An 18,830-nucleotide genomic window follows, 5' to 3' on the forward strand; every position below is an offset into this window, starting at 1 on the left:
AAGTATTTGTTCACATTCATCTATAAAATTTATATTTATTTTAAATATTCATTAAATTTAATGGTGCAGCATTATTACATACCTGATGGATCTTCATGGTGCCTTTAACTGTCTGCAGATCATCAATCAGGGATCTCTCAACCTCTGATATTTCATCATACGATTTGGCCCCATTCTCTATGTCCACCCCCTTTGCCACTAGGGCATCCGTCGTCCTCTTTACTGCTGCACCCACACCATCCGCTGGTCCCTTGCCGTCCTATTTTGCCTGCAGCAATTCGGAGAAGTCATCAATGAGGCTTTGGAAGGTTCCATATACCTTCTCCTTTGTTGTTAAACGGACTGTAAATTTCTCTGTACCGCCATCTTTTGACATCCTCTTTCTCCTCCACATTGTTTTGCCACTGATGCCACCACGTCTGACTCCCCTCTTCAAATGGCAGAATTTAGAGTGCTTTCTTCCTGCACATGGAGCATTCCCTGTACATGCACTCTTTTGATGGGATTACAACATATGGATACCATCTAGTCTTCAACCTTGCTAGTCTTCAATACACTTTGCTGGAATAGCCTGTCCGCCATGAATTGTGCATTTTCACATAGCTTACAGAGACATGTTTCCCTGTCTTTGACTGATGGATGTACAACCCAAAATGGTTTTCTCTTGCAAAACTCACTCTATGAGATTTTGATATTTGGATTCTCTGCTTTGAATTTCAGGTGTAAATTCTTAAGTGAATCAGAGAGTAGGTGCTTCTAAATTTTTAGTTGCTTTTTAGTTATTGTGTCCCGTTTTCCTGTGGTGGCCCTGCTGTTGTCATCCCTTCCAAGAAAATGTGCCACTGTTATTTCATCAGCATTGGTGATCACATTTGATTGTTGTCTCCTGTGATATTCCAGGGAGCTTGGCCTCTTTTGGTTTGCTCTCATCATCTTTTGTGACAACCCGAACTCTTGGCGTGCACATTTTCCGAGCCGATATTTCTTAATGATCTTTCCTGCAATCACTTTTGAAAGGATCTGCTTCTCCTTGGGGTTGGTCAGTGACTTACTATTCTCTTTTAGCTCTGACATAATGACATTATGGAACAGTAAAAACCCTTTTAATTTGGTGTTGGGATGTGCGATTCTGGTGGCGATCTTTGGTTTGCAGTGAGTCTGTTGGGCACAGTTTTCTGAAAGCCTGAAACAACACTTCCTGTATTTTTTGACTGAGGCCAATGGTTTCTTCAGCTTGTACTTTGCATCTGTGAGTTCTTTGTACATCTTTGATTGCCTCTTTTTTACGCCCCCTCTTACCAGCAGCTACCACATTATGTGAGACACCAGCAGGTCATAGAGGAGCAACGAGTCAGTCATAACCAACTTTATTCACAGGTAAGGCTTCTGGGGATAGTGGTGGTGTGTGTGTAGCAACAAACTGATTTGAGGCCTGCAGAATTTTGGTTTCTTTTATTTATCATCCACTGTTGTCTTTTCAGATTTTGCTCTCTTTTCATCAGTTGGGAGACACTCTTAATTAATAATTATTTATTTATTTATCACACATTTGCACATATACAGTGAAATTCTTTTTTTTCACATATCCCAGTTAAGCTGGGGTCAGAGTGCAGGGTCAGCCATGACACCCCTGGAGCAGATTGGCTCAAGGGCCCAACAGTGGCATCTTGGCAGTACTGGGGCTTGAACCTGACCTTCTGATCAGTAACCCAGAGCCTTAACCGCTGAGCCAGCGCTGCCCCTATTTTTTGCATATCCCAGCCAAGCTGGGGTCAGAGCACAGGGTCAGCCATGATACACCTGGAGCAGATGGGGTCAAGGGCATTGCTCAAGGGCCCAACGGTGGCATCATGGCGGTGTTGGGGCTTGAACCCCTGAACCCCATCTAGTCAGTAACCCAGAGCCTTAACCGCCAAGCCACCACTATCTGCCCATTTTCCTTTCGTTTTTTGTAACGCTCTTTTTCCTTCCGGAGATACTCTTCATATCTGTCTGGGTCTTTTCTCATTTCCTCTCTGCATTTTTGTGATCTTATTGTAGATGTATTTGGTCTCATCCAGGGTTGCAAAAATGCCATGTTTATATTTAGTTTACAATAGACTTAATATTTGCAATATAATATACAGTATAAACCTTGGATTTGTCTCTACCGCAACACAAGGTCTTTACCACGACACCTAAAGCTGCTATGGTAAATACATGTTGCGGAAATGATACTTTTGCTATATTGCAGATAATTGGCAGCTAGCAAGGTCTGCTACATTAGTTTTGACTCTTAGCATCTAATATACATAAATTCAACAGTAATATACATTTATTTTAAAAATGTGGTTCAAAATACACAATTACTAAGCTGTATGGTAAGGACACACAATAAATACTTCAGAAGAAATGATGATATTTACCATGTGCTCACGTGCTAACTTCTGTTTCCATAGAAACTAGATTTGTTTGGCTTTGAAAAAAAACTTTTACTATGACATTTGTTCAGTTTTGCGGTAAGGACTCAAAAGTGTGCGACAGGCGCATTTATATGGGAGAAAAAATAATAATCATATAAATGATCAGTAAACAAAAAAAAAAAAAAAAATCAAAGGCGTAAAGTAATATTTATATGAAACAATTTCATTTGAAATAATGTCATATTATAATTGAATTCGCTCATTTTACGTAGCCTATCTCAACACTGAGACCGCAGTTGTGGGACATGAACAAAAATGGTGTTTGGACCTATAAATGCGTCATAATTTTTTTATTAAAGCGCATTAATCAGTAATTATTTTTTATGTCAAGGTGTGTAATGACATTGTGTTTATATTTATCAAGCATCATATGACAAATTTCAACATAAATCTAAAATTTCACTGCTGGGACTTAAAAATGCCAGTAGTTGCAGAAACGCTATGGTTCTTTTCTGAATTTTCGGCAAAACAAGTTTAAACTTGGTTCAATGAGCCTGTATGATTATGTCGGACATGAAACAGGTTGATGAATACACATCCTCACGTTTAACACACTTCTAAAGCCTAAGAATTAGTGTACTTAGAAATGAAACTACCGTCAGACATACATTATGTGTCTTAACTGCTTAAATTATTAACCCACATATAATAAATAATAATATTTTACTTCAATATCATATTCCATATCAAAACTTAATAACAGCCGTTTCGATTGAACAATATTATTTACTACATTCAAAATAAATGCAATGACATTATTTTTATTCACTTATCCTTTCTGAAACAGTAGTCCATGTGCGGAGTGTTGGAGACGGGATCTGTTCCTCCCGTTATATCTGGTCATATAAAATCATCATTAGATGATATTTGACCTCATTATCTCTCACAGCGACAGCACTTTGGAAATTAAAAACAGCCGCTTGCGATCGGAGTTTGTGTGATTTGTTTTCGATAAAGTTAATATCCACCAACAGTTGCTGCGGGTCAATTGTGTCTAATAGAGCAAACGCGATAACAATAGCCTAGTTTCCATCCACTTGTCGCGCTATTTTGTTATCGACAAAGTGAAAATACGTTAAAAAAAAAAAAAAATTTGCGAAATTTGCCATCTTCTGCCTGTTTCCCTTCAAATGGCCTTTTATCGATAAAAATGGTGTGCGTGATGACGTCATGCCTAAAAAACACTTTGTCGCATAGGTTTTGGTTTATCGCAAAAGAAATCTGCTCTTAAGCCATTTCCATACAGAAATGTGTGTTTATCGCTAATTCGCCTCCCAGATGTCCCTAATTTTTTTTCCTCTGAAGTTTTGGTAAAATGGGGAGAGTATTGAGACAATTCATTGAAATTAACCAGCTAACTGTCATTTTAATTTCACAAAAAATGCAATCAGAAGACGAGGAATTGCAATCAAAAGGGAGCAGTTGCCCTTCTGATAGGACTGTAATATTGGTCCTGATGTTGCGCATATCGCAGGTTGCCACCGGTTCGACCCGAAAGTGAATCGTCATGGCCCTGTTCAAGCAGGCAACCTGCACCAAGTAGTGGGGAAACTTTTGGTCTTAGTATAAGGACCATCCGATATACCGATGTGTATATGCTGTGCACAGCTATTAAAGAAAAACTGATGCAGTGTAATATCAGGGTTTACATATATGATACATTCCTGATATTCAATAGGCGATTTTGAACAATCATCTAAAGCATTGCCATCTCAACTGCATTATGTCCGTATATTTGTCCAGCAACTTTTAACGACCAACTGAACTTGATTATCATCTAAAATTAATTTTAGCGTTATAATGCAATTTACATTTTCTGAAGAAGCTCAGCAAATGCGATCCGAGGTAAAGAGGGTTAGATTTAAAATATTTAAAAGTTTTGAAATGTTCAAAAGCTCGTTTTCTGAAAGTGAACTCCACATTGGACAAATAGTTCTGATAGTTTATAGTCTTGAAGTGTAGAAAATGTCATTCAGCCTACTTTATTCGTCTACAGAACAGGGTACGGCTAATTTAAGTATGTGTAAAGAAAAGGCATATATATGTCTAAAAATATATTTATTTTCGTTTGGTAATTTATTTTTTTAATTTAATGCTTTTTTCATTTGGTAATTTATTTAATTTAATACAGGGAATTTTGCCAGCATTTCTTCAAATAACAATAATTTTATAGAATTGTGCTATATGTTAGTGTTCCAAAAAGCACACTGATGCTTTTCTTATTGTGTATTTATTTTAAATTACAAACCAAACAAATTACCTCTTACTCATGATGCTGCCACCCCCACGCTTAACGGTTGGGATTTTCTTCTTCGGCTTGCAAGCCTCACCCTTTTTCCTCCAAACATAACGATGGTCATTATGGCCAAACTGTTTCATCAGATCAGAGGACATTTCACCAAAAAGTAAGATCTTTGTCTCCATGTGCACTTGCAAACTGTAGTCTGGCCTTTTTTATGGCGGTTTTGAAGCAGTGGCTTCTTCCTTGCTGAGCAGCCTTTCAGGTTATGTCGATATAGGACTCGTGTTACTGTGGATATAGATACTTGTATACCTGTTTCCTCCAGCGTCTTCACAAGGTCATTTGCTGTTCTGGGATAGATTTGCACTTTTCGTACCAAACTACGTTCATCTCTAGGAGACAGAATGCGTCTCCTTCCTGAGCGGTATGATGGCTGCGTGGTCCCATGGTGTTTATACTTGCGTATTATTGTTTGTACAGATGAAAGTGGTAACTTCAGGCATTTGGAAATTGCTCCCAAGGATGAACCAGACTTGTGGAGGTCCACAATTTTTTTCATGAGGTCTTTGCTAATTTCTTTTGATTTTCGCATGATGTCAAGCAAAGGGGCACTGAGTTTGAAGGTAGGCCTTAAAATACATCCACAGGTACACCTCCAGTTCAGTACATCTCCTATCAGTAGCTAATTGTCTAAAGGCTTGACATTATTTTCTGGAATTTTCCAAGCAGCTTAAAGGCACAGTTAAATTAGTGTATGTACATTTCTGACCCACTGGAATTGTGACATAGTCAATTAAAAGTGAAACAATCTGTCTGTAAACAATTGTTGGAAAAATTACTCATGTCATGCACAAAGTAGATGTCCTAAACGACTTGCCAAAACTATAGTTTGCTAATATGAAATCTGTGGAGTGGTTAAAAAATGAGTTTTAATGACTTCAACCTAAGTGTATGTAAACTTCTGACTTTAACTGTACATTATATCAAATGCTTAACTATTTTATTAAAGTACATAGTAGTTAAAGACACCTAATTTAAGTATGACCTTAAAAAAAGATACAAAATGCTTTGTGTTTTGTTATATTTTACGGATGAGGATGCTGACAGTGAGGAGCCTGATGAAGAAGACATTGGAGCCAGATCTCTGAATGCAACCTCTGACAATAATGGTATGTCGGTTTGTCTGTCTTCACATTGGAATTGCATTAGGCCAAACAGTGATGTGTTTTGCTGTGTGTCTAAATTGTTGTTGCTTCAGTTTTGTATTCCTGCACATTAAACGTAAAGTGAAACAATAAATTTGAAGTTACAGATGATGATGCCATATAGACCTATACTTGTAAAAATACATTGATATTATCAGGGGGCTTCAAGATTGCAATTTCAAGGACTAGAAAGTCATGAAATTTTCACCTTTAGTTTTGTGCTGGTTTAATATATTTAATTGCCTAGATATTACTTGTTGTGACAGCTTGTGTAGAGTAAAACGTCTCACAAGCCAGTTTTAAATATCTATCTGAATGTTCAGGTTCTTACTGAAGACATTTGTTCCCAAAGTATTTTCATTTAAATGTAATGATTTGGAAAATTAGTACCTGACTTCCAAATGGAAACTTGAATCCCTATAAAATGTACAAATCTTATCCAGTAATTATTAATGACTTGGTTGTCATTCATCAAGTACTGTGTAATACAGAATACAATGAATTGTGTTTCTCTTTTTACTCGATTGTTTAGTGAAACAATCAGACTTTCTGTAGATAAACAAGAGAACAAGACATTTTTTCAGAGTTCTGTTATTCAAGGAAGGCTACATTTATTCATTAATTTTTTTACACCTGGTATTAATATGCATTTCGATCCGATCACAGGTGTACATACAGGTGTAAACAGAGTCCAATACGTTTTCTGATTAGATACTCTCCTGTCCAGTGTTTGCTCTCAAGTCAGTTCACTGCAGCGGGCTATCATCTCTCTGACATTCTACAGCACGGTGAAAGATTTATTTCCATTTTTCAATTTGAAGAATTTAGTTGTATGGGCTGCAGTAATCTCCCAAGTAATTGTAAGAAAAAGAAGCTTGTTTCACTGCACTTGAGTTTTCTCTCAGACAAATACTATTTGCTCAGGTGGTTGCTGGGGGACGTTCTCTCTTTTCTGTCAGCTTGCTACATGGCATCCTGTCTTTGTTAATGTCTAACAGAGAAATATGTTTCTAACTAGGTAAGCCTTAGAAAATCATCTCAGGCACAAATAGCCTGCTAGGTCATTAGTTTAAATAAACTTTAAGGCTAGTACAATCTGTTTTAACTAATGGGGTTCACATACGTATTCCAACCTACACTGTGAATGTTTGAATTATGTATTCAATACAAAAGAACAATACAATAATTTGTGTTGGGAACCCTAAGGCAATCCATCATAATAAGGCTGGACTGCGGGCTTCTGGATTCCTCTATCACCCATAGTTTCAGCACAAGTTGTACTTCCTCCTCGATAGCCCATCATTGAGCCTTGTGTATCCGGTAAGGTTGCTGCTGTATTACCACTCCAGGAGTTGTTTTGATGTCATGGAAAATTATTTCCGTCCAACACAGGGTCTCAGAGAACACACCAGAGAATTGACGGACAAGGGCTTCCAGTTCTTGCTTCTGAGTTGGCGCAAGATAATCTCCCATGGCAACCTTTGGTGTTGTATCCATCGCCAGTGCAGAGAGTTGAGCTGTAGGTTCCTCTCAGCGCTTAACTGTTTTACATGATACATTTGCTCCACTCGTCACTGGCCCAGCAGGTGGACATGGTAGGTCACAGGTCCCATCTTTTCCACCATGGTGTATGGCACCTGCCCAGATGCAAGAAATATTGATATGGCACATGGAATCAAAATTAATAATTCATAACGAGGGTGGAACTCACATGCCTAAGCCGATATGTTATATGTCCGCTGCTGGGCGCACTGAGTTCCCTCCAGGTGTTCATGTTTTAGTGAACATTCGATACTCTTTCTCATGTCCTGTACATGCTCAAAGATGGATTGGTGGGGTGATGGCTGTTGCTCTGAGGCTTCTTTAGCAACATCCAGTAGACTTCAAGGTGGTCCAAAGAGCAGCTCAAATGGTGTAAATCCTGTAGAGGCCTGGGGCACATCTCGAAAGCCAAATAGCACATACATGATCATGAAATCCCATTCATGCCCATCTTCAGCTAAACCTGCTTCAGTATTCTTTTAATGTCTGGTTAAATCGTTCCACCAGTCCATCTGTTTACGGGTGGTAGACTGAAGTGCGAAGCTGTTTTGCTCACAGCAGCTTACACAGATCCACAACCTGCCAGGAGCAAGTGGAGTGCCCTGGTCGGTAAGAAGTCCTTTTGGTATGCCTACTTGGCTGCACAATAGAAAATAATTCCTAGGCAATGTTTTGTGCCGTGGCTTTTTTATAGTGGAATGCTTCAGATAGAGGGTAGTGTAATCTACCAAAACAAAAAATATATATTTGTGACCGCGAGGGCAGGATTTCGGCAGCGAACCCAGCAGATACATTCCTATGCACTCAAGGCGCACCTCTGTAATGGGCAGTAAAATCAGGGGGTTGAGTGGTCATCATTGGGGAGCTGCATGTTTGTACAGTTCACTGAACTGTCAGAAACGTTTCACCTCCCTGTCCAGTCCCGACCAATGGAAGCTATCTCGTATACATTGGGCGGTGTTCTGCACTCCCAATTGCCCGGCAAGGTGATGTAAGTGTGCCTGTTGGAATAGATCAGAGTACAGAATTAACCGGTTCCTGTCTAGACCCACCCTCTCTTTCACTGTCGGTGGCTAGCAGGGCTGGTTGCACACAGGGTCTTCCGGGGGGAGCTTGGCCTCTTGTTCGGGCTGGAGTTTGCATGGTAACAGACAGCAGACATTAAAAACCCGGCCGGTCTCTCCCTACAACCAAGGGCACAGGAAGGTCCTTCACTAGACTGAACTCCAAGGTCCATGATCCGGGCCCAGCCATGATGGTGACCACCCTGGACAGCACATAGTGGGTATCCCCATGCACCCAGGTAATGGGTATAAAGGATTTTCCTGATTTCTCTTTCATCAGTAGCTGGGTTTGTACTGACCGGCTTGTTTTCAAATTAAGAGGTGATCATCTCATCTTGTGCATGCTTTGCCTCCACTAGCTCTCCTGCCTAGAGCTTGCTTATTTCCAAATTCTGTTTTAGTTTTTTCCCAAATTCTGTGTTTTCAGTTTTATTTTCTCTGAATTCTGGGTTTTTAAGTTTAATTACATTTTAATATAAAATAATAAAACTGTCTAATCAAATGAATTCATAGCATTTTAATCAAATGAAAACAGAACAGTTACTTTTCAACATACCATGGCACTATTTTTATCAAATGAAGCGCTTCTATACTGATACTCAGAACTCAATCCAAAACGATTGATTATTATTATTAATTATTATTATTATTTGTTTAAATTTTTTTTGTCAAATACAGTGCTGCACTGTAGAGCATTACAATATTAATGAAAGCAGTGATGAAATTCTTGCTTGTGAGACATTGCTTAGATATAATGTAATTATTATTGATTTATTATAATTATTATTACTACAACTACATTGAATATTACATTTTACACACAAATTGCATGTGATGATTATGATGCGGTTAGTGCTTAAGCAGTGGCTTCCCCACACATTCACTTACTGTTGAAGCATAGCTCATGCAAACCATATATTTGTTTAATTAAATCTCAGCCTTTTATGTATTAATCATCAAATCAGGACATATTAAAATTTTAATTTGATTAATTGTGCATTTATACATTTTATTCCAAATATGTCAAATTTTGTGACATTCCATGTTTTACAGTTCATTTAGTTTTTATGACTGGATTCTGCGATTCCGTCCGTGTTTTCCACAACATGGGAATCATAGGGCCCTACAGTTCATATTACGTATTTTTTCCTCTATCTACCACAAAATGTAGATCTGAAATATAGGTGGTACTCTTAATGCATTTTAGCTCATGCACCACCCCCATTGTTTCATAGAATATCTCGGCCTCTTAGTGGACTAGAAGCTCAATGCAGGTATCACTAGAAAGCTAAGATCCTCCCCTTTTGCTATTATGTATAAGATTTTATCATCAATAATCAGCAGTGATCGGCTCGCAAAAGAGACTTGTATTTGATGTCTTACAGACACTTTGTGATTCTATTGAAATCTTTCGATCTGTGGTATCAGGGCAACAAAATAAACTGTACTGTATTTGCTATACAGTATGACTTGTCTAAGTGCTATTTGAAAAACTTTTATATTCATATTTCTACAACATGACCTCTTGGTGGCACTGAATTGCGGCGCGAATATTTTCCTTATGTTATTTTATGTAACATAAATGCAGAAGTTATGGTTCTAAGCTTTAAAATGATACCACGATACCTCTTACACCTGACTTATGTATTCAGAGACATGAATATTTTAAGCATAAACATTTTTCACGACATTTTTGGACCCGCAGGTGGGTCCGCAGTGTTTTTAAGTATTAAGTCCTAAATGGTGCATTAACGTGTTACAGGAAATAGGTTAACATGTTTCACATATTTAACTTGTCTCCACAAAACACTTTTTAACATTTTATGCTCACTGGATGTTGTTGTTTTTTTTGTTTGTTTTTTTTGGCACCATTCCGAGTGAATTCTAGAGACTGTTGTACATAAAACTCCCAGGAGATCAGCAGTTACAGAAATACTCAAACCCGCCCGTCTGGCACCAACAATCATCCTTGCGATTATCTAATTAGCCAATCGTGTGGCAGCAGTGCAGTGCATAAAATCACGCAGATATGGATCAGGAGCTTCAGTTAATGTTCACATCAACCCATCAGAATGGGGAAAAATGTGATCTCAGTGATTTGGAGTGTGGCATGATTGTTTGTGGACGGAAATGCCTTGTTGATGAGAGAGGTCAACAGAGAATGGCCAGACTGGTTCAAACTGACAAAGTCAACGGTAACTCAGACAACCGCTCTGTAAAATTGTGGTGAGAAGAATAACTTCTCAGAATTCTATTCTGAGATGCGGCTTGGCGCTGTTTTGGGAGGGACCTACACAATATTAGGCAGGTGATTTTAATGTTGTGGCTGATCGGTGTATAGCATTTCTAGTTATAGTGTAATAGAAAATTTGTCATTTACTTGTCAGAGTAAAAAAGTTGCCTCTCCAGAAAAAAAAAGACTTTTATTTTTTCAATTGTGGTGTAAATATAATTTATTCAGAAGCAATATTTTTACTATAAATTACGATAAATGCCCAACCTAACAGTATACTTATACAGTACTATCAACTTGATTCTCCACAACAGAAAAATAAACTGTGCTGGGTAGGGGAGGAGGCTATTGTCATATGAAGTCCAGGTCTCCCTTGAAAAAGAGATTTAATCTCAAGGGACTTCTTGGTTAAATAAAACATGGTTGTTATATTATGGTATGTACGGTAGTCAAATAAACAAAAAAATCCTCCATTGCCATCATTTACAGCTAGTAGGGATCACATTAAAGGGGCATGCTGACATGCCTTTATTATTTTAATATGCTCCTTGAGGTTCACTTGCAATATAAGTTAAGTTTTTTTACACAAGAAACAGTCATAAATTTGTAAAACATGATAATTTTCAACCCTCATTCTGACCTACTGTCAGGAACGCTCAGTTTTGGTGCTGCTGCTTCAAGACTTGACCGTAAACGCCCACTGTTATGATTGGCTAACGTCATTGCATAAGAAAAGTATCAACACCATGCCAATATTACACGTGGAAGTGCTTTGAAAACTCTGGCACAGTGTTACATCAAAATGTCGGGGGAAGTGGAGAATGAGTTATTCTGGCTGCTTGATTTCAACAAATTTTTTTTTTTTTTCTCATTGAGGAGGACGTTTTGAGTTCTGAAACTTCTGAAACTGTATGTTTTTATAGTACAATTACCATTATCATGACCCCTTTACCATGATAGTGCAGAAACACTGTTTAACTTAGCGCATATAGGCCCACTGTGCCCCAAGCTTTTCTACAGGTAACCAGGCAATGTAGCTAGCTGCCACAATTTCAATATTATTTATGACTTTAGCTAAAGTGAATGTTTTATTCCTATCTCAACCATCAGTTAGCCATTTATTTTCAAAGTTGAGAACATTGTCTAGCCTAGTAAATCAGCTAGCCTACTCAACTAAAATGAACAGGATAGTAACTTACTTGTCAGCCAAGTTGGGATGCATCCGACATACAGTGCAGAGCATCACTCAGTTTTCCTCATACCGCACAGTCGAATTCATCCTTTTAGGTAGGGAGTTTCCTCTCTCTTTTAGATTTGTACTTCACTGAAGTAACTGAAAATTCTGCTCCAAAGATGTTTGTGGTTCAATTAAATTCATGTGTAATTTGGAGAAATGGTGCACCATTTCTGGCCACAGGAGACACATTTGATTGACCAGATACAAACAGCAATGTGTCTCACCTGACCACTTATGTTGGGATGATTTGAGACAGGTCTCAAAAACAGGTGTAAACAGGGCCTTTGTGAAAGTTACTTGTTTGATGGACTGTCAGAATGTGCTTTGTTTGTATGTATGTGCTGAAAGTTTAGAGTTTGCATCTAAAATTTAGATGTTTTCCTGTGAATATATCTATTTAAATTACCATGTTGTTTAAAATATTTTCAACAATTGTTTTACATGCTGTATAGGTATAAACAAAAACAAAAGCTGTGGAGGAGCTGCTGCATCCACCAAAGAAAACGGTATGACTGATGTTTACTCATTTTATTTTTGCAAAATTGGTTGAATGATCAGTTCTGTGTTGAACAATTACAATAACCCATTCTCTTTTCATTTTCTAATAGAGCTTGACCAACAGACATATAACATCACATGAAAAACTAAAGTGATGCACATTGTATTGGACTTTCAAGGTATTTGGTATCGTGATTCTGTGAGATTATCTCCCAATGGCCATATCCTGTTTGTCCGCTTGACCGAGAGTGTATGTGAATGAAGACATGTTTCTCATGCTAACTAGGTCTAGTAGCCCCTTTTTGCCTGTGATGGCTCTAGGTGCCCCAGCCCTATTCTGTGAATTGGTGGCCATTGTTCTTGGTTCAATCAATGTCAGAGTCAAATGTAAATGTATTGCCGTAGGGGTGGACCCTTCCTTATTTATATGATAATGAAGTTGTCTGAGTAATATAGTTGTTATGCTAATTGGATTAGGGGTAATAGAATTCAGAGTCTTCACCCACAGGATGCTTTAGTTTCACCTGAATGCTTTGTAACACCTGGAAGTACTGCTCCTTGAATGCCTATAAAACACAATGTATGCCTCCCTAAGTCAGACTTGATGACTGCAGCACGAGACAGAACGTTCTGACGTGTAGACTGATGCTACTGATCTTCTACAGTAAAGAATCCTGATGAAAATTAACCCGAGTCTCCTGGTCCTCTCTGAGAGTTTCCAACAGTGCCCAACACCTTTTCAGACATAAGATTTGATGTTTTTATACATTAAGTGCAAGCTTTTCAGAATTCATTTAAATGAATTCACACTGGGTTGGTAGCATGGTGATTTGACCTTAATACGTCAGGATGTGAATTCATTTTCAATAATTCAATGATCAGAGCCAGCTTACATCGCGGTTACCACATGTAGTATATGAAAACATGGAATCTAGTTGTAAAAATGGCATTAGCAATAAAATGCAAAATGTCATGTAATATGACATTTGGACAAAAAGTAATGTTTGCATGTACAATTAATCAAATTAAAATTGTGATATGTCCTAGTGTGATAATTAAACAAAAAAGTATCTGATTTAATTTAATTAATAAATAATCTGTAAGTGATGCACGTTTCAAAATGAATGTGTAAAGCTGGCTGCTCATACACTGAAAACACCTCATCATGATCATCACATGCATTCTTGTGTGTGTGTGAGATGACAGAAAGCACTCTGAAGTGTGCAGCACATACAGACTATGTATTTGTTAAATTGAATCACAGCTTTATGGGGATTAATAATCACACCAGGCCATGGAGCAAACTGCTTATCTGGAGATGAGAAACTACCATCAAAAACAAACAGAAACGCCAAAATAAAAGCTCGATTTAAATGTATGCATGTGTTTTTCCTTAAATACTACACTTGTTGGGCACATAAAATGTCCTGGAAAATTGTGCCTTGAAAAGAGTGGGAACCCTGAGGATGTTTTTTTGTTCTCCGTTTTTTCACTGTATTTTCAGACGTCAACTATGGCAATCAATTTGATATTGCAAATTATTATCGCCAACAGGATGCGGTACAATGCTCTATGTCAAGAGTTAGACCTGAGCATACACAGACTTAGTTATATAGATTAATTCCCCTCTGAAGCAACCCGTGTGTTGGATTTGTGTGCGAAGCAAGGACTGGTGAGTCGTTTTTAAGGAATTTACTGGCAACGAATGGAGAGAGAATTTTCGAATGACACGGAGCTCATTTGCAAAGTTATCAGAATCAGAATCAGCTTTATTGCCAGGTATGCTTACGCATACAAGGAATTTGTCTTGGTGACAGGAGCTTCCAGTACACAACAATACAATACAGCAACAAGACAGAGTGTGACGAGGAGGAAGGTGGGGCCGGACCATGACTACGGATGCCCGGTCCCCAATCGGGCTAATCAGCCAAGGAGAGGGATAAGTGCAGCAGAATGTGGCAGTTCGGGAGAGAGAGAGCCACACGCAGCTGCAGTGTGTTGGTTTGTGTTCTGTGTCTTTTTAAGTTTTCATTAAACTATTATTTTGACGGTTCAGCTGGTTCCCGCCTCCTCCTCATCACACAAAGATAATAAGAAAAAATAATTTAAATAAATAAATAAATAAATAAAATAAAGAATAAAAATAAATAGAAATAGAATAAGAATAAAAATTGGATAGACAATTAAGTATATATAGAATACACAATAAGACAAAATATACATATATATATACACACACACATATGTATACACACACATACATATATACGTAGTGCAAATACAAATCTGTTATATATAGATAGTGCAAGGGAATGTAATGGCAGAAGAGGTTGGATGTGTTGGATAAATATAAATAGACTAAGCTGTGTATTGCACATAATTATTGCTCAATGTGGCAGTTTAAACTGTTCATGTGATGAATAGCCTGAGGGAAAAAACTGTTCTTGTGGCTGACGGTTCTGGTGCTCAGAGCTCTGAAGTGTCGGCCAGAAGGCAACAGTTATGTATTAAACTTAAATATGTGATGAGCCCCAACGAAATTACTGTGCAAAATCACTCCACTTTGATGAATATAAAATGTTCCTATTAACAAAAACAAATCAATAACATACACTTTTCTTTTTTAAATGTTATATTCATTTGAATGAAGTAAAACTGTTGATAGATTTAGGGTTAAATAAAATTTCATTTTCAAACTCAGAAATTGTGACATCTCATGCCAAAAAGATGATGAACAGGGATATTCAAAAAATAATGTATTACAAAAAGAGCTATTGTAATCTATATCCAGATGAAAACGCTCTAGTGTTTCTTTCACATGATATATTCTGTGAGCAATTTTAAAGGATACCGCTCCCCAAATATTTTCCCAAACAAAACAGGGAAACATTTTCCAAACAAATTTCAATGGAGGGGTAGAAATATTAACAAAGAGAGATCTAATCATCTGATTACTGCACTTAACATTAATTACATCAATCTTATCCAAAAAAAAAAAAAAAATTATTTTAGAAATCTTACTGCCTACAATGTTACACCAATTGCTTTGATCTCTGAATCTGAAAGAAACTGAATTCATGACAATACAATATTCTTTAACGGAAATATGGCACTTAAATTTAGAACATAGTTTGTTAATACTCAAAAACTGACAATCAGTATTCAATAACTGACCAACTAATGACACTATCTAAAAAACAGAGATCTATTTCAGTGTGTGATATACTTATTGTTCCAGATGTAGAAAGAGTGAGGATAATTTTTTTTAAATCAAACACCACGTCATAAATAGATAATTTAAGAGGTATTTTGTTAACATCAAAATTGCATCTAAGAAAAACATTTATACCACCAAGTTGTTCAAACAAATGGTTAGAGAAAATATTCCACATAGAGCAACAATAAAATTATTTAGCCAGTTTATCTTGTTTTTCAAAGTTGTGAAATCCAAAACATTCAAACCACCCTGATCATGTGGATTGCATTTTTTATTTTTCTTTAAGTAATGAGGCTTATTTTTCCACACAAAATCAAATAATAATTTGTCAAACTCTTTAGTAAATGACTTTGGTACAAATGGAGCCTGGGAGACATGCAGACCTCGACAAACCCTCCAAATTAGACATTAAAACACGACCGTAAATGGACAAATCTCTCTGCATCCAAGAATTAAACTTTCTTTTAGTACTGGCAAGAATGGTATCAAAGTTATGAGAGGCACGAGATGTTTCATCTTTACAAAGTTTTACACCAAGGTATATGACAACCTCCTTAACAGGGATCCCTTCAATTTCATTGAAGTTAACACTCTTAAGTGCAAATAACTCACATTTACTAATATTTATTTGAGACCAGATACCTCTGGTACAAATGGCCTTGCTAACCTCTGCAGCATTTTTTAAGGAACAAGGTGGTGTCAAGTGACACATTTTTTATTAATTTCCAAAAATGTTAATAGCTTGAAAGAAATTCACAATCTCAAAACATGTATCAGAGTTTTATCAAACTTTGTATTCTAGCTCTGGAATATAGTTCTCATTAATTGAAGCCTTAAAAAAAAAAAAAGAAAAAAACTTTGATTATAACTCATTTGTTAGTGATGAGTATAGCAACATATGTGAGAAAGAGCTTAGTATTATAGTTGCTGTTGATAATATTAAGAAACTAAATGACAATAAATCTCCTGGTAATGATGGCTTTACGAATGAATTTTATAAGACTTTCAGAGATGTCCTCTGCCCATTTATTTTATTTATGTTTAATGAATCCATAAGTAAAGGAATATTAAACCCCCTCTCTCAGACAAGGGATAATTACCTTAAAGGAGACCTATTATGCCCCTTTTTACAAGATGTAATATAAGTCTCAGGTGTGCCCAGAATGTGTCTGTGAAGTTTCAGCTCAAAATACCCCACAGATCATTTATTATACCATGTTGTTAATGCCTCTTTTTGGGTGGAATCAAAAACACGCTGTTTTCGTGTGTGTCTCTTTAAATGCAAATTAGCTGCTGCTCCCCACCCCCTTTCCAGAACAGGGCAGTGCCTTTACAGCTCCTGCTTTGGATACTATAGCAACAACAAATCAGAACCAATATGTCTGACACCGTAAATACCGGTGTTTTTTCAGCCATTTAGCAACGATGGATGAGCAACACAAAAATATACTGTAATGATGTTAGCTATGCGCTATAACGAGACATGACATTTTAGGGGGTTGTCTTGCATCATGCGATTTGCAAACATTCACAAAATATAAAGTGCGATACTTACATCTTCGGGATATAAAGCTGGAACACGAACAGTTGGTACTGATCCATGCTTGAGAGACAATTTTTTGGAAAATCCTGCTTTACATTGACCCCCATTCACAAAACAGTCCAGTGTAAAATGATTGGCTCAAACATACATGAATTTTGGTATGTTTTGGGGCACATTTTCTTCAAAAACAAAACTTGTCCACTGCGTCTTCAGTGGCTCTGATGCCGGGAGTACATGAAGACTCTTATGTTCACTTTTACAGCCTACAACAGAACACTTATGACGCTTACGAAGTTGAGACATTATTTTTCTCACTGTAGCTGCTCCAGTGCAGAAAAAAATGGCGGACTGTGTGCCGATCACTCAGTGGAGGATCTATGATAATAGGGTGGAGTCCGTCACCAGTCGTGGGCGTGGCCTGCTCTAAAGTGACGTCACTTTAGAGCGGATACCAAAACCAGTCATTTTGAGACACTGTTTTTGATTAATAGAAATGTAAGAAAGAGGAATGCGTGGACTTTTTAACATTGTAGGGTGGTTGTGTACACACACTGCTGACTCACATTTATGTTCAAACACCATGTAAAAGTGAATTTTGCATAATTGGTCCCCTTTAATACCCAAGCCAAATAAGGGTACTTTATCACTAGACGGGTGGAGACCCATAACTTTATTAAACAGTGATGCCAAATTGTTTTCTCTTATTTTTGCCAGCAGACTGAAATTAGGGTTGGATTCCCTTATTGATCAATTTCAGTCAGGTTTCATGAAAGGAAGGCATATTTGCAACAATATTTGTCTTATTCTTGATCTTATAGATATAACCACCACCTTAGTGATAATAACCTAATCCTGTTTATTGATTTTAATAAGGCGTTCGATACAGTAGAACACAAGTTTATGTTCAAAACACTTAAATACTTTAAATTTGTAAAGTTTTTTAGAAAGGCAATAACAATCCTGTACACAGAGTGTACGTTTAAAATGATTCATGGGACTTCTGGTAGATTTTTTCTTTCTAGGGGCATTAGACAGGGCTGCCCAATTTCACTGTTTCTTTTTCTTTTTTGGCTCGTCACACAAGTTCTGTCTGTATCTAAAACGTGATAGCATAGACTCTATATAAAGATGGCGTCTCCACTTCATCCCACTGTACAAAAATGAAGCCAAAATATCCCGGAAACGGGCGCTGCCATCTTGCGCTGATGAAGTCATTTGGAGCCAGAGTCTGCACAGTAGTGATCATGGGGTGGAGCCGCGGTATCTTTAGACAGAGTATAATTCAGATTTTTTACCATATTATTTCCTAAAATAAAAAATAATTAGTAACTGCTAGCTACCGATCACCTGCGTTTTTTCCACATAGCTAACGTTAGACTGGTTGTTGTCTTAGCTAGCTAGCTAATAACATTAATTTACTGATTAGCTTACCAAGCACAAATATAACTTACCGAAAAAAGTGCAATGATCCCTCAGATCCCTTAGGCCGGTTAGTACAGTTTACTGCAGAACAACTCATTTTGTCTGTTTGAAACAGACAGTCACAGTTATGGATATTTAAAAGTTAAAGTTTAAAAGCTTCATCTC

At 37.3% G+C, this 18,830-nt stretch overlaps 1 long non-coding RNA gene across 1 annotated transcript; it reads left to right on the plus strand.

The window, feature by feature from the left end:
- The first annotated feature begins 5,749 nt into the window (after positions 1-5,749).
- LOC127425733 (uncharacterized) lies at positions 5,750-13,023 on the plus strand. The gene is made up of 3 exons (XR_007894661.1): positions 5,750-5,873; positions 12,438-12,491; positions 12,594-13,023. It is a non-coding gene; the product is annotated as an uncharacterized LOC127425733 (long non-coding RNA).
- The last annotated feature ends 5,807 nt before the right edge of the window (positions 13,024-18,830 follow it).

Source organism: Myxocyprinus asiaticus, chromosome 34, assembly GCF_019703515.2.
Source record: "Myxocyprinus asiaticus isolate MX2 ecotype Aquarium Trade chromosome 34, UBuf_Myxa_2, whole genome shotgun sequence".
Taxonomy (NCBI): domain Eukaryota; kingdom Metazoa; phylum Chordata; class Actinopteri; order Cypriniformes; family Catostomidae; genus Myxocyprinus; species Myxocyprinus asiaticus.